Source organism: Mya arenaria, chromosome 7 (genome assembly GCF_026914265.1).
Source record: "Mya arenaria isolate MELC-2E11 chromosome 7, ASM2691426v1".
Taxonomy (NCBI): domain Eukaryota; kingdom Metazoa; phylum Mollusca; class Bivalvia; order Myida; family Myidae; genus Mya; species Mya arenaria.
The window spans coordinates 45,194,941-45,210,350 of NC_069128.1; the positions used below are offsets into that span (position 1 = coordinate 45,194,941).

The window sequence follows — 15,410 nt, forward strand, 5'->3', positions numbered from 1 at the left end:
GTTGCATTTGAAACAAAGTTCAAATTATCATATAAGTAAGTATAAGTAGCATGTATTTGTATAATATTAACGTTACTATCCAACTAATGTGATTCGCGAGGCTTTCCTTCATGAGTGTGACCTCAAATGTTACCTATAAAAAACAGTGTCTGTTATAGTCTACCGTGAAACTTTCAAAGTTATGGATCAACTTTGCATTACGTTGAATACATATATATAACAGTGTCTGTATAGTTATAGTCTACCGTGAAACTTTCAAAGTTATGGATCAACTTTGCATTACGTTGTAATATATCTTAAAATGTAATTTAACTTCATATGAATATATATATATATATATATATATATATATATATATATATATATATATATATATATATATATATATATATATACTACAGATATTAAGGTGACCATATATATATTAATTTAGGCATTATGGGGACCGTTGGATTAAGGCGAAAAAATTGGTCTCCTTAATATTTTCAGTCCAGATTTGATGTATCAAATGTCAATAAAAATGTCCATTGACAGTAAGTTGATAAGCTTGAATGTTTATTTACGAGATCATTTCATTGTTTTAAATATTATTCTCTTTTAATATTAACAAAAATATTCTTAAACTTTTGTGTTAGTATATTTGTGTATCCATAAAAATAGCTATTAAGGCGACCAGGGAAAAAATCATAATTTTGGTCAAAAATAGCTATATACTAAGCATTTTTTATTTGTTTTACTTTATTTAAAGCTTATTGTATATTATCCCGAAGTTTCATTCCATAAAAAACAGAAATGAGGAAATTCGATATTTCGTGTACCATCAGCATCCAAATTTTCAAGTATACAGAAATTTAACTTTCCGGAATATAACGGAAATTTTCGGGTATCTCCGTGGTACCATCTCCGTGCAATTATGCAGTATGGCGTTCATCTCTTACAGAAAGAGAATGGTAACTTGGTAAGTGTTTAAAATACATATTCAACGTTTTTTCGTTTATTTTTATGACTTTTGTACAGTTGTATAAATCGTCCACCCTTTGGATGAAAAGCAAATGATTTATCCGGATTTTGTTCATCCGAAACTAAATCACTAGTATCAACATCCGGTGTAATTTTTGCTTGTATTTTGGAGAAACTCGATTGATTTCTAGCAAACTTGGTTTACCACTACTGTACATCGTCGCTTATTATTATTTGGTATGTTCCAATCTAAAAAGTGATTTGCTCCCATAACATCTCAGATTTTAATAAATAAAAGACGAAAGGATACAAATGCCTTACATTTTGTTTGTCAATGTCATGTCATTAGTCAGTCTCATCACCTTTGAATAGCAGAACAGAACGAACACTATCACCAATTCGTATTGTGGCTTTTTGCATGTGTCTTAAATTCTCATATTTGATAATAAATGCAACAATAAAATATTTCCCTTATTCTGCCACAGTTATGCACCAGTCAATTGTAACAATGGCGCCCAGGTCTTGTTTATACCGGGGATAGCAGGGGAAATGGGCCATGTTTTTACCTTCCAGGTGGACCGGCAGTGCTGAGTGAATGCGGTGTTATTGTTTTTGCGCTGATAACAGGGAATGGGCCTAACCTATGATGTCCCCAGGGGCATTTGACGGGGATCTGGTCATTTCGTAACCTTACCATTTCGTAACTGCTGATCTTGGTTATTTCGTAACCATTCTGTTAGTCAATTCGTAACCGTCAAGTAATCAATTGCTCATATAATAACCACCATTTAACAAGGTGATAAATAGTACACTTAGCACCTCGTTAAGTGTATTGTTCGAACCTGGATGTATATGGCACAGCAACCAAGACACCAATTGGGAGACATTACTCGAATTCTCACTAGTAACATGCCAATAATTTATGTTACTCAATAGTTATTAGATATATATATATCATGCTAAAGTAGAAATGATTTGTTATACTACCAAAATATGTTAATTATTTTCTTACATTTTGCTTACTTATAAACAATAATTAAAGACTGATCGCGATGTATTTTTGAGTAAAATTACGTTTACATAAATGATCATTCTTGACCTATTTCATTGACTATATTTGTTTGAATTGTTTAAAACGAACAAAATTTTGTTCTGTTTTTTTCTCAATTGATTCATATTCTGCATACTTTATATCCGAAACCGACAAAAAACAACCTTAAATTATTTGTTAGGTAAAATAAAAAAATAGGTCTGTTTCAGGTTACCCGACCGACCCTATTTTTCCCGCCGACCCTAACCTATTTTTCCCTGAAAAAAATGTGATTTGGGTACGAAAAGCATTTGTTACGAAATGTATGTACGTAAAGTTGACAATATTAGAGTTGGATTTTTTGAATGTATTTACCGTACTTCACCTTAGAGTTCGGACACCTTAAAATAATTAATTTTTCGCTCTACGAATTCATAGAAAATAACCATTTTTACATTTTATTTACATGTATGGTAAACCTGCCTTTTTTCTTCATGTCTGCATTTTACCACTTATTAATTTATCCGTAGTTATCAATGGTTATTACGCCTATAAGTCACTGTAGCTCCTTCATCAAGATGGTTAAGATCCCATTCAACACCATTTTATACATGCATTGAAATGAATAAACACCTTTTATCGGCTTCAGATCAAACAGTCCCATTGTGTGACGTCACATAACTCAGTTATACCCACGAGGATCTCATGGAGAGCATGGATATTGTTATGCAGGATTAATGTGTCTGGTGTTTTTTTATTGTAACTTGAGTATTGCATTTATAACTTTAATTCATCACATTTAATAGTTACCTGTATCATTGAATGTGTTGACTTTATTGTTTTCATGCCAAGAAATCCTATCCAATTTTCAATTAAGAAGGAAACCCCTGTATGCCAGCATATACCTGGATTTTAGCAGCATATGCATTATGTTCCATTCAGTGGTTTTGTGCTAAGGGTTAAAGGACTGACTTGGTTCTCCATGAATTTTTTATCAGTTATCTGCTGTTACAGCTAATTCATTTCATTTAATGGCCATTACGACCAGCATGAAATTCAGGGGAGCAATAATTTTGGTCATTTTTCGGAAAAATCTTTCTATAGTGCATGGTTCTTAGATTTAACGCTTCATCTCATTTTGTTGATTACGACACTTGTCAAAAATAAAAATAAAAATTCAATAATAGTTTATTATTAAGTATTGACATGATTTTCTTAACTATAAAAAGTATAATTATTAATTAACTAAGCTAAGCATTACATCTTTGATATTGTTTATGAACAATCTCCTTGATAACAATATTTAACTATCTAAACCACACTCTTGTTATTATGTTTAATTATGTAAGATTGAAAACATCAAGTACAAATGTACTAACTATATTTCTTAGTTCCCCGACAGCTAAATATTTTCCTCACGCCTGCCAAATCCTAATAGCCTCTTATAGAACAATACCGTAATCAAGTCGTTTAATTTAACAACTTGAGTACGGTATTGTTCTATAAGAGGCCCTTAGGATTTGGCCGGCGTGAGGAAGTTTTTTGAAACAAATAGAATCACAAACCCCAGTCAAACTTATCAACTTCCGGCTCAAAATGTTATGACTCATGTATATTTAATAAAATGATACCGGGGAGTTGTTTATCTATAGATGTCGAAAATCTGCGTAAAGGGGCTATACTCCGTATGATAAAATAGCGGAAAAAAAGAGAAAATTTTCGAAAACTGACATAAACTTGGCATCGATGTGTACAATGCATTGAAACTTACTAACTGAAGAACCCGGTCTCATACACAGTTTTTTTACATTTTGGTACTCTTTTTTTACAATTATGATAAAGCGTAACACAGTCCATTAGATAATTGTCCTGAGATTCGTTACAGAAGAAAACTTTTTTGGTGCGAATCTGGTGTACAGTCCCTTTAAGGGTTCATCGTACTTTGCGCTCATTATAAATAGATAAATGAAGGGTCTTCGCATTGATACAAAAAGCTTAGTTCCTTCATTCACAGCAACATATAATTGATTAACGCAAGATTAGCAGCATCAGTAGAAGTTATATGATAGTTAGTAGAAGGAATAGTAGTAGCTGTTGTTGTAGAAGTGGCAACAACAACAACAACAATTCAGCAGGAGCGGCAGTAGTTTAGGGGTATCATCATCATCATTATCATTATCATCATCATCATCATCATCATCATCGGTGGTGGTGGTGGTGGTTGTGGTGGTGCTGACGGTGGTGTTGTTGTGGCGGTGGTGTTGACATTGGCAATAGCAGAAGCAGTAGTGGCAGTATCAACAACAATAGCTGCAGCATTACCACCTGTATTACTAAGACTTAAGAGCACACATATTAAATGACCAACATAGTCGGTTCTGTTCGGTGGGGTTAAATACCTATTTACAGTAACGTTCTGAGTCATGTTATTATTTGGGGTGGGGGTGGGTCAATATTTTACAGAAAATGAGTCACTCAAGGACAGCGACCATTGTTGTGAGTTTATGTCGGTCAAAACATGTTCTTTCACAGGTCACGGTATGAAGAAAATGCCAGATGAACACAAAACTAAGCAATTGTTTAGATTGAAACATTGCAAAAACAAATCCCAATCAGTTATACGAAAATGCATTTTAACCGCCTCATGTGTTCATGATAATATGAACAAAATTGAAGTAAATTTAACATTCGGAGATTCAGTTTTGCCAATGTGATATATTTTTCAAGTTTCGTTTGTATTTCCCATTTTCCATGGTGTATACGTATACTTACGAACTCAATATTTTTTACAGTGAAATAAAAACAACAAAGCTTTAAAAATGAACAATAAGAGTGTGTGTTTTTGTTAAAAAATGTGAACCCAATAAATCTGACATTTTCAAATCAATATCCATACGCTTAGTAAAGCATACCTTTAAATATAATTCGACCTACGAGACGGCCAGATTCATATATAATGTAATATAGGTTACATTTTCATTCCAAATAAAACGGTTGGTTAAGCATACCATTTTCATTAACATCTGTCATACACATGTATGTCTAAAACGATAATGTTACTCATTAAAAACATCATATTTTTGTTTAAGAATAAGTAAATAATAAGTTTTACTAAATTAAGTACTCTGTAATTTTAATTAATTGTAGTTAACACTTGATACTTCTTCACGTCATTCTGGGCAAAATTAAATACATTCTTCCAAATCTTGACCCAAACTACAGCAACTCCCTAGATATGAAAACATGATTAAACACATGGTCAGATTCTCGGTCGATTAGGGGTTAATGTGTAGCTGAAATTGGCTCTTGTGTAGAAATGAAAAGTGGAAAAATTGGCTGGTATTTCTTGGCATGATTGATGTTTCAATGAGTATTACTGTACGATTATTGCTTCATAAAGTCTATATTAAAAGTGTGATACAAGTTTCAAAGTTAATTGGCGGATCGTTTTACAAACATGTCATGTCTGTGTTTTAATCTCTGCATTGCCCTTGTTGTTTCTTTAATCCTCCATTGAATATATCACACATCCTTTTCACCAGGCAATAAATCGTTTAGGATGGGTAGTAACCAACTAACTTGTCACAGTGATGAATACGGTTAGGTAATCTAGCCAGGCATTGTAACGATAAAGATAAATAATTTTTGTCTGTGAGACTTAGTAACTGTAAAAATTCAGTCGATGTCCTTTGGGTGTCCGAAAATTAGGTACCTGAAATAAATTATTTTTGAAAATAATAATGGATGTCCGAATTTATAGAATGTCCGAACTCTTAAAGTGAATTACGTTTGTGCTTGTGTGGCAGGTATGTTTCAATTCTTGAACTATATTTTCTTGTCAGATACAAGAGTGTCAGATACTGACTTTCGGATTGATATGTCAGACTTAAGTGTGCAATTTTGGCAATAAAACCTGCATGTTACTTGTTTTTCAAACCTGAACCCCCAGGTCCTCTTGACAGCATTGAGGTTTACTTGGCTAATGGCTTATATGGTAAATTTGCTGTCCCACTCTTCATGTAATTATGTTTCAGGGAGGTTAGTATTCTACAGAGGGTGATTGAAAGCAAACGGGTGCATAAAGAAAAGTAAAACCGTTCCTGGAAAGTCTCAAATAATAGCAGAGTGGTGTACCATAACTTAGTTGAAATCCAACCATCATTGTCAAAAGTATTTAACCAGACAAATAAAGAATGTTTCCTTTGAAGCATGTAACATGTTTAAAAACTACTGATAAACCTGAAAATTGATGACTTTTATTTTTGTTACTTTCTGAGTCAACAGTTACTGAAATCAATATATCAAAAAAAAAAGATAAATAAAAAAAAAAAAAAAATCCGACCTACCTACCCTATTTTTTTAGCAGTGTTACCTGAAACACACCTATTTTTTATTTGGCCTTATGGTATTAATTTCCAATAACAAGATACAAAATTAAACATATCGGCACATTTTTAATACAATAAGCATATAAAAAGCGCATAATCTCATTCGGCAAACTCACTACATTTTACAATACTTCTATGCAATTTAATAAAAAAGAAATTCTAAAGTAATATGGTCTATATATTTAAAAAATATTGGCTTAAGGTCACAATTCCTCTCAACGGTAGAACATCTATGAATTAAAAAATTATTACATTTAATATTCAGCCTGCTTATAATATTTCCTTCGCAACATAAAAAAATAGCTAGTGTGAATGTTTCTATTTGTCATAGTTTCAGAGTTTATTGGCAAATCGCACTACACTATTAGGAATAAAGAAGGAATACAACTACTAGATTTAACTTTGTTTATGTTGTTATTTTTATGTTTTATACTTACAGTAAACTTATTTTGTAAATTCAAATGGTATTAAATTAATTCCTCATAATTATAGGAGTCAACGGTTAAGATATGACCATTCGATTTCTTAACGGTTACGAATTGACTAACACAATGGTTACGAAATGACCAACAATGAGCGGTTACGAAATGATCATAATTCATTTGACAGGGCTTTTACCAGCTGTTTGTCTGTGCAGAGCGGGAATTTTACCTGGGATTGGCTGGACCGAAAGTCAAAGTCCCCGCTATTAGCAGGACCTTGGGGACCCATGCTGCAATTGACTGTTGCATTATTTGGATTTTTTCTTAACTTTACGACACGCCCCCCTACAGTATTTTATAGTCAAGTTTAGTAATATTTTTTTACAGAAATTGGATAACTTAACAAGTAAAGTAAACTGTACCGAGCTTTTAAACAAACCTACATACTTATAAATCAAAATTGATATTTTAGGGTCTACACTGAATAAACCCAAAATGTTAGTTTTGATTTGCTAAATTCGAACAGTATTTAGTCAATCCACACAAAATTTACAGGATCATCAGATAACAAATTTTCCAAAAATTCTCTGTTTGCCAAATAGGGAAGACAGGTTTAAGTGGGATTAAAAGGTTGCTATCTGTGACCAAAAAAATACTGTTCAAAATTGTGAGTATTCATTTATCTTTCGTTCAGTAAAGAGCATGCAATGGCATAGTGGTTGGATTAGATAATATGACAGCGGTGCTGGACGTCAGGAGTTCAAATATTGTTGTGAGTTCAATGTACCAAAAGAATACCTTTGGAATAAACTACCGGGTATTATCTATAAAAATGGCAGAGCAAATTGCCCATATTGTAGTAATGTCTTAGATCCAGCTTGGATAACTTGGACACAGTAAGCGGTTCACACCCAGGGAAATTCTCAGATAAAACAGCGCCTATAAACTTGAACATTACATTTTTCATTGAGACAATTAAAGAAAAAAACATTATTGCTGATCTTCTGAAAACAAATCTTCTAACATTCAAATATTTAATTTGTTGGATGAACTAAGGTTTATATTGATAAGAGATTGCTTCAGTAGGATTTAAACTAATCACCAACAAAAATATATGCATTTAAATCACACAATGTAAACAACAGCGCCACATATCTTATCTGTATGTTTTGGGTTTTTAAAATTTAGCAGTTAAATATAGATTAGCATACTGGTAGGTCTGGTTGATCTGTTGCTTTAGTTGCTAAGTAAACATAATGTCAGTGATTTCATCACTATTTCTATTAAAATATCAGTTTTCTTCTTCAGGGCTTCTCACATTTGCACCATTTTTTTACCTTTTGAATCATAAAAAGATAACAAACACAAGAACTTAACACTTTGTGAATATTTAAGGAATGTAAGGGGTCAGATTTCAGATTGCTCATTATTGCTGGAACACTAAACACTTTATTTGATTGTGTACACTGCACTTTCTTGTTAAGCATTCATCCAAATCATTTGGGTAAATTTTGGCAGAAAAACTGCTTTTGGATTTATACTGGTCATCAAAACCGGCACTGACAAAACATAAGATGTGTTTAATTAATGTGCGGGAAAGAGGTTTAAAGGTGTCGGCCCACAACGAAAGGCTTGCGGGTTGCAGTACCCCTTTTAGTAGTTCTTGAAAAAAATGATTCCCTGAGGTAGCATTTGATTATGTGTACATTGTATTCTTGTATGTATTTTCAAGTTAACAAATGATTTATATAAGGTTTGTATAATTTTAGTTTTATTTAAGTTTTAAAATTTTGATTTTTTTTTTAAGATTTGCCTGCCCCTGTCTGAACACTTAAATTCTTGGTCTTTGGACTATTGTCTGCAACTTCAAAACACACTTTTTGGAACAGGACACATTTTCCTGATATTTTATCCAGTTTGACTGCAATATAAGTTGTATTTATCAATAATTTAAGTAAAAAATGACATTTATATTTCCATAATTACCTGGTAGTTATTTGTTAATTTGTTTTAATTCATGGATAGGTTTATTGCGAGTGTCATGGAAAGCTGGAACTTTTCAGTACACAACATGCAAACTGAGAATGAACTGTGTGTGCCGGCTTTGTGAACAAAAACGCAAGGCAGCTATGGTAAGTTGCGTCAAGATATCCTTGGACCCCCCCCCCCCCCCCCCCCCTGGACACGCAATACAATTCGTGTTTCGCTGATCTGTTGGCTGGGATCAGATCATCCATTTAGGGATTTAGATATGTTACCCCAGCCACCAGGCTGAATGTTTAACCGTCACCAGACACTCTGCCATGAATGTGAGAGAGTTTAAAGCTATTTCTTATTTTCCTGTGTAACTATATTGATGTTTGATTAAATTTACGCCGTCGTGTTACTGAGTAACAACTTGAAATTGGGCCAAAATCATCAAGCTAGAGCTAAATAATCTTTTTCAAACTTCTGGGAGATTTCTGCCCTTGAAAGTATTTGCTCGCAGCCCGCCTCAAAGTTACACTTCGTTCAGTATTTAAAGCTTTCGGATACACTTTTTTGTTAATTTGAGATCTTAATGACGCTACATTGTACTTCTAAGTAAATAGATGCTCAAAGTAACAAGATGCTCTGGGTGTTCACTGGGTGACAAAGGCTACCCAGTATTGGTTGTTTCTTTTTTCTGAAAAGATGTTTCTAGTGAATTGCCAAGTTGCAGTGGTTTTGACGCCACAGAACCAGCACAGCTCCATGACAGATATATATGTTTTCGTCATTGATGTCAGTACTGCTGTATTGGTGGCCTCACAATTTCTGTGTGCAAATGTCATCTGATACACTCATAACGGCGTATTTCTAGCATAGCTTTCATAAGTGCATGGCCATTCTCTGTCATTTTCAGATACACTGTGTTGTGTGTGGATAAGAAATGCAGAGTGGTACCACCAATCACCTAAGCCACCATTCCCCTAACAGACAAAAGGCTCATGGGGACAGTTCCTGCAGTTTACAGCAAATTGTAGCCCTACAAACTTCAGGTAAGTGATAAATCTGGGCTTCAAGATATCTCTGTACTCACTTTAAGTTTATACTTCATTTGAACAAAACTTACAATTTCAGCATCAAAATCCAGGTTTAGATCCCAGACCGAACCTTGTCTCCTTTATTAAACTTCATTTCAGATAATCTATAAGCCACATACATGTTCACTACTTATGGCGGATAAGAACTTTCGCAAATTGATTATAAATGCGTTTTCCCAGATATACACCCTCCTCTTGCAGATACTGCCAAGCTTGGGTGCACTGGGCCGGTTATCAAGCCGTGTGGAATCAACATCTCCAGCTGATCTTGGGCCGGGAATTATATAAGAATCCTTAGCAGCATGGTGAGCTTTTGTGTATTTATTTCCAGGCTCGTATACCCGTCCAGACTTCTGCGTTTAAGCTTTCCTTTCGTCATTTTTTTTAAATAAGGTATCTCAAGTCTTTCAATGAAATCACAACTTTGGAGGCTAGATTTAAATTAAGGAACCATTATGTGTAGAAAGCCTTTTGGGTGATTTAAAATCAAATTAGTAAACAGGATTCTCATGGTTCATGGTTTATAATTGGCCTTGTGGACCTTTCATTCTTTACTTTGGTAAGAGCCGCTTAGGTATGTAAGAAGGGGGGAGGGGGGGGGGGGTACAGATGTGATAGTAAACAGTGTTTAATAAGGTATATTTGTTTTTATTTTATCACCATTTTGAAGGTAATGATTGTGTTATCAGGGATAAGTAACAAGTTTAACATAAACACTGTAACATGTTCTTTATTTCAAATAAAGCTATAAATTATCTCTGGAGAATTTAGTCTGATCTCCATTTCTCAGAAAATGTAGCTGTCTAAGTGCCTATTCCATCAATGAGTATCACTGTCTTTAAATTGCTGTTGTGGTACAGTTTAAATGGCAAAAGTTTTATGGCCCTGCTTGTTTGCAACTCCTCATTCATTTTTGTACAGCGAGAAAAGTAAGGGAATTCTAGAGATTTACTAGAATTATGGATTGTTTTTACTAGAATTATGAATTGTTTTTCTTGAGTTACACAGTACATAAGGAGGAATTAGTGTGTACACAACTCCTCATTTTATTCCTGTTTATTATTTATATATGTAACATAAATGTGTACAAGACCTACGGTACTGTAGAAACATGACATAAAAGAGCTCACTTTGATTAATTTCCTCAAAAAAAGATATATTTACTGTTAAAGTAAGAACTTTTACTGCATAGTAAGTAATGTCTTCTGCTCATCTTTATGACATCATTACATGGAATGATGTCAACTTCCCAAGACACATTTCCACATGGCGCAGCTCATTTATATATATTGCTGATGGATTGTTTAGAATGGGACAGTTTTAATTGGACATAATGTTTTAATCGCCATTTTACAGAGTGCCAGCCAGTCATTGCTGTTCTTTGCATTGCTGAGGAGGACAGTCCTGCCAACATAATAGTTTGTTCAATAACAGGTAAAAAACTGGTCTCACTTTACATTTTCAACCACTGTTCGATCGTAACAATTATCAAAGAACCGGCTAGTCTCAATCATGAAGCCGCTCTAATTAGAGTCAATGAACGATATAGATCTGGATACAAGCGTCTAGATGATCGAGACTAAATTGACAACATGAGAACATTTATTTCCTTTCCTGATTCTTGAAAATTACATGAACAAATGACAATTCTACTACCATTTAAAGCTTGATTAATTTTCGGACAAATGTGTTTGTTTTAATTTGCCTTCCGCTTAAAGTAAACGTATATATACTGGGCAAGAAGTGCTGAATTTCATCGTGAATCACAGTGATTATCCAAAATTTGAATTTGGTTCGGACATGTTTGACGGGAATTCAAAGACATTTTTTGTCAGCCGTCTTATATCACAGGTTTCCATGCATTTTGCATACATTGGTTCATTCCAAGATAAAAATTATAACCTTTTTCAAAACGTTCAATCTGTGAGAGTGCAGCTTTAATAGACCTGTAAAGACTTGTCGATGTGAAACTTAACTCTCAATCAAACTATGGTAAAAGATCAAATGCGGGGCTCCGTGTGCGGCATAGACTGCTAATTTTTATTCAATATGATGAAGAGCTAGTTAAGTTATCTTTTTTAAAAGTCTGCATTTGAAGAAAAAAAATGTTTCAATACCCTGTATGAATTTTCTTCACCGGATATTGATTCATAAAAATCATTGCTCCAGGGTGCGGAGCTACTTTTTGTTATATGTCTATATGGAAAAATCTTCTCCTCAGAAGTCAACTTTGTTCCCCAATGTGCAAGGCACAATCGCTGAAAATAATTTCAGTAAAAGTCACTGATTATTATTATTGTGATTATTATTAATAAACTTTTACTATTTCAGGAGACAAACAGAAACACAGAGGTGCTATACATTCCGATGGAAAATACAACAAAAGCATCTCCCATCATTTTGGCGTGGCTCAGATCAAGAGGAGAATTTTAAGAAAGGTAATAACTGAGCAACTAAGAACATGCACGTTGCACTGGTCAGAGTGTAAGACCCATCTCGCTTCATAAGAATTGATAATCATCAATGTATTAAATCAAGAAATTGAAACGTAAGTGTCTTGTCTTTTGCAGTGTTTTTGAAATAGAATATAATTTAAAAAAAAAAACTAAATTATTTTTTAACATGATTGTGAATGTGTGATGTTTTCTTCCGATCATTCTCTCTCAAAAACCAGATACAAAAAACATATTTGTAGATTTTTATACGTCCGAAGGGTCGTATTATGTTATGGCCTCCATCGTCTGTCTGTCTGTCCGTCCGTCTGTCCGTCCGTTAGCAATACCGTGTCCGGGCCATAACTTGGTAATTAATAAAGCAATTTTCAAATAACTTTATTCAAATCATCACTACATTAAAAGGATGTGTCGCGCGCAATTGCCAGGTCCATACCTCAAAGACTAGAATCACCATGGGGGGGGGCGTTAGCAATTCTGTGTCCGGGCCACATCTTTGTTACTCGTCCGTTAGCAATTCCGTGTCCGGGCCATAACTTGGTAACTAATAAAGCGATTTTCAAATAACTTTATACAAAACATCACTACATTAAAAGGACCTCGAGCCGAATCTTCTTCGGGCGTATAATGCTCTGTTTCGCAGTGCTCTTGTTTTGTTTTACTTGTAAATATAGTTTTAAGTTTGTATTTTAGGCAAAGCCTTTTATTCTGCTCAATACAAACTTAAATATTGTAAGAGTTATGGCCCTTTGTAATTTTTAAACAAATACATTTTATTTCATGTTTTTGTAAGCCCATTATTTAGGGACTTTTAATATTTTCACCAGCTGCATTATCAAGTCAGACCAAAAGTGTCCAGTTAGTGTCCAAACAATAACTAAGTTAGAATCCTTTATCAAATCAGGTGAGCGATATATGGCCATCTCTGTGTTTGTCTGACAAAAAAACAATAATCAATCTTTGAGTTAAATTGAAAAAATATTGTTGTAGAATGTTTTGTGAAGACATACTATTGGATTACTTTTGTGTCAATAGGATTAAGGTTTCTGCACATAAAAATTATTTAGAATAGCATTTGGGTCAGTCGGTTCACGTTCAATATTACTGATAGTATAAGTGGAAGCAGTGACTTAAAATTAATTACCAAACAGTTTCTGCTCAATTGCTTTGAGTTAACATACGAGTTATGAAACTTGGAATACTAGTTCTTGGTGGCATAAATGAAAGACCTTGTTTTGTCACATTGACTTGTAATAAAGCACTAACTTCCTCAAAAAAATTTCAGGTGATGGTTGGGCACACACAAGAAGACATAGATCACATGTGTCCAGGCATATGAGTAGACAGGAGTTTCACACTCTGCCAAACTTACTTCATCAGAGGAGCAGAAAGCTTCTCAAGATCCCGCACTGCACACTTAGATATAGTCTTTGACTACAACAAGGGGATGAAAGTACAGAGAGGTCCAATTGAAATCAATTCTGTGCTGCGTCATTTCTTCATTCTGGAAGTCGATGGACATGATTTATCATGGCATCAGGTGTGCAGTTTGTCGACTATCAGCAGTCTTGTTCACCAGTTGTGCAACTTGAGCTGGTAGCTTTATTGCTTGAAGCCACAGCATAAGAGGGGGAAGGTGCAGGCTCATCAAAAAGTCTCAAAAGTTGAAACTAGGAAAAGAAGTTTGTCAAGAGTGTGAATATTTGCTTTGAAAACCATCGTTACGATGATTTGGTTTCCTTTGAAACTTGATACATACTATGTGTATGTTGAATGAATTGAGATGCTTAAATAAAGAACCGCTATTCAAATATCAGGAAACTGCATTTTTCATACTAAAGGGTAAATGATGTCGCCATTTCCTGTATGTATTTAAATGAGATATGTTTCCACAATTAATATTTTTAGGGAATTTTTCTCATCCTAATGAATGAGATTAAATTGTACAGCGTTATATGAGCTTAATATGTGTTTTCTGTTTCTTTAAAATTGGTGAAAAATTGTCAGAAGATAATTAGACCAGTATCCATTACTGCAATCATACAATCAAATATACAGGGACAAACCCACTGGGCATATAATATAATTAAACCCTGTTTAGGGGCACGAGGCAAACAGAGTTACTTTCAAACATTAAAGCTGCACTCTCACATTTTGGACGTTTTGACAACTTTTCTCATTTTATGTCTTGGATTGGAACCATCCAATTTTTGCAAAAAATTAAATGGCAGATTTTTCTATTTAAGTTAAAACATTGATGTTTTATGCACTTTTCTCAAACCGTTAGTAACATTAATTTTTGAACGGAAATATGAAATCTGTGATCTGATCTTTTGTCAGCAATCTTTTATCATTGGTTTGAAGATAATTACGCAAAAAATTGCTCATTCAAAAACAAAAAAAGTTGTGAAAACGGTATATCTGTGGGAGTGCAGCTCTAAATGTTTAATTTCTTGATTTTACTACTGTATTAGAAATTACAGGGGTTGGGGCATATTTTTAGTGTTTTTATTGCTTTTTATTTTCATACAGTCATACTTTATTCCTCAGGGCATAACTTACAAATAGACAAAACTGGAAAATGGTCGTTTCAAAAGGCCAAAGATAATGCAAGTTGAACGATCATATTGTTCATGGCTTGTATTTTGGGTGTATTTTGTTGCATATGCTATAGAAAAGTTGAAAGTTAAAAATAAATTCATAGTTGAAATGATGGCTTTGAATGGTATTGTCAGATGAGAAACGGCACTTTTAAGAAATAGGTATAATGGTACTTTATTTATTTTGATCAATTTTAGATATTGTATGAAAATTATTATCTTATTTAGTACATGAGACCTTTTAAACAGTTATTGACAATATAACAATGTGTATATGAAGCTTTAGATCAACACTTAAAGCTGCACTCTTACAGATTGTCAGTTAAGACACAAAATTGTCTCAAAATCTGCTGATTTGGTTATCATTCCTTTAATTCAGTCATATTAGATTATTCACAATAGAACCCATCAGAAATGTAAAAGTGCCGAAAATTTCATTTACATTAAATTGTTCGTAATGCTTTTAGCCATAAAACATCATTTTTTTAACAT

The 15,410-nt window shown here is 33.7% G+C and overlaps 2 long non-coding RNA genes across 2 annotated transcripts; both read left to right on the plus strand.

The window, feature by feature from the left end:
- Positions 1-684: 684 nt before the first annotated feature.
- LOC128241589 (uncharacterized) lies at positions 685-10,097 on the plus strand. Its single transcript, XR_008262408.1, has 3 exons — positions 685-958; positions 9,685-9,820; positions 10,067-10,097. It is a non-coding gene; the product is annotated as an uncharacterized LOC128241589 (long non-coding RNA).
- Positions 10,098-10,134: 37 nt separating this feature from the next.
- LOC128241647 (uncharacterized) lies at positions 10,135-14,461 on the plus strand. Its single transcript, XR_008262423.1, has 4 exons — positions 10,135-10,170; positions 11,222-11,299; positions 12,197-12,303; positions 13,604-14,461. It is a non-coding gene; the product is annotated as an uncharacterized LOC128241647 (long non-coding RNA).
- The last annotated feature ends 949 nt before the right edge of the window (positions 14,462-15,410 follow it).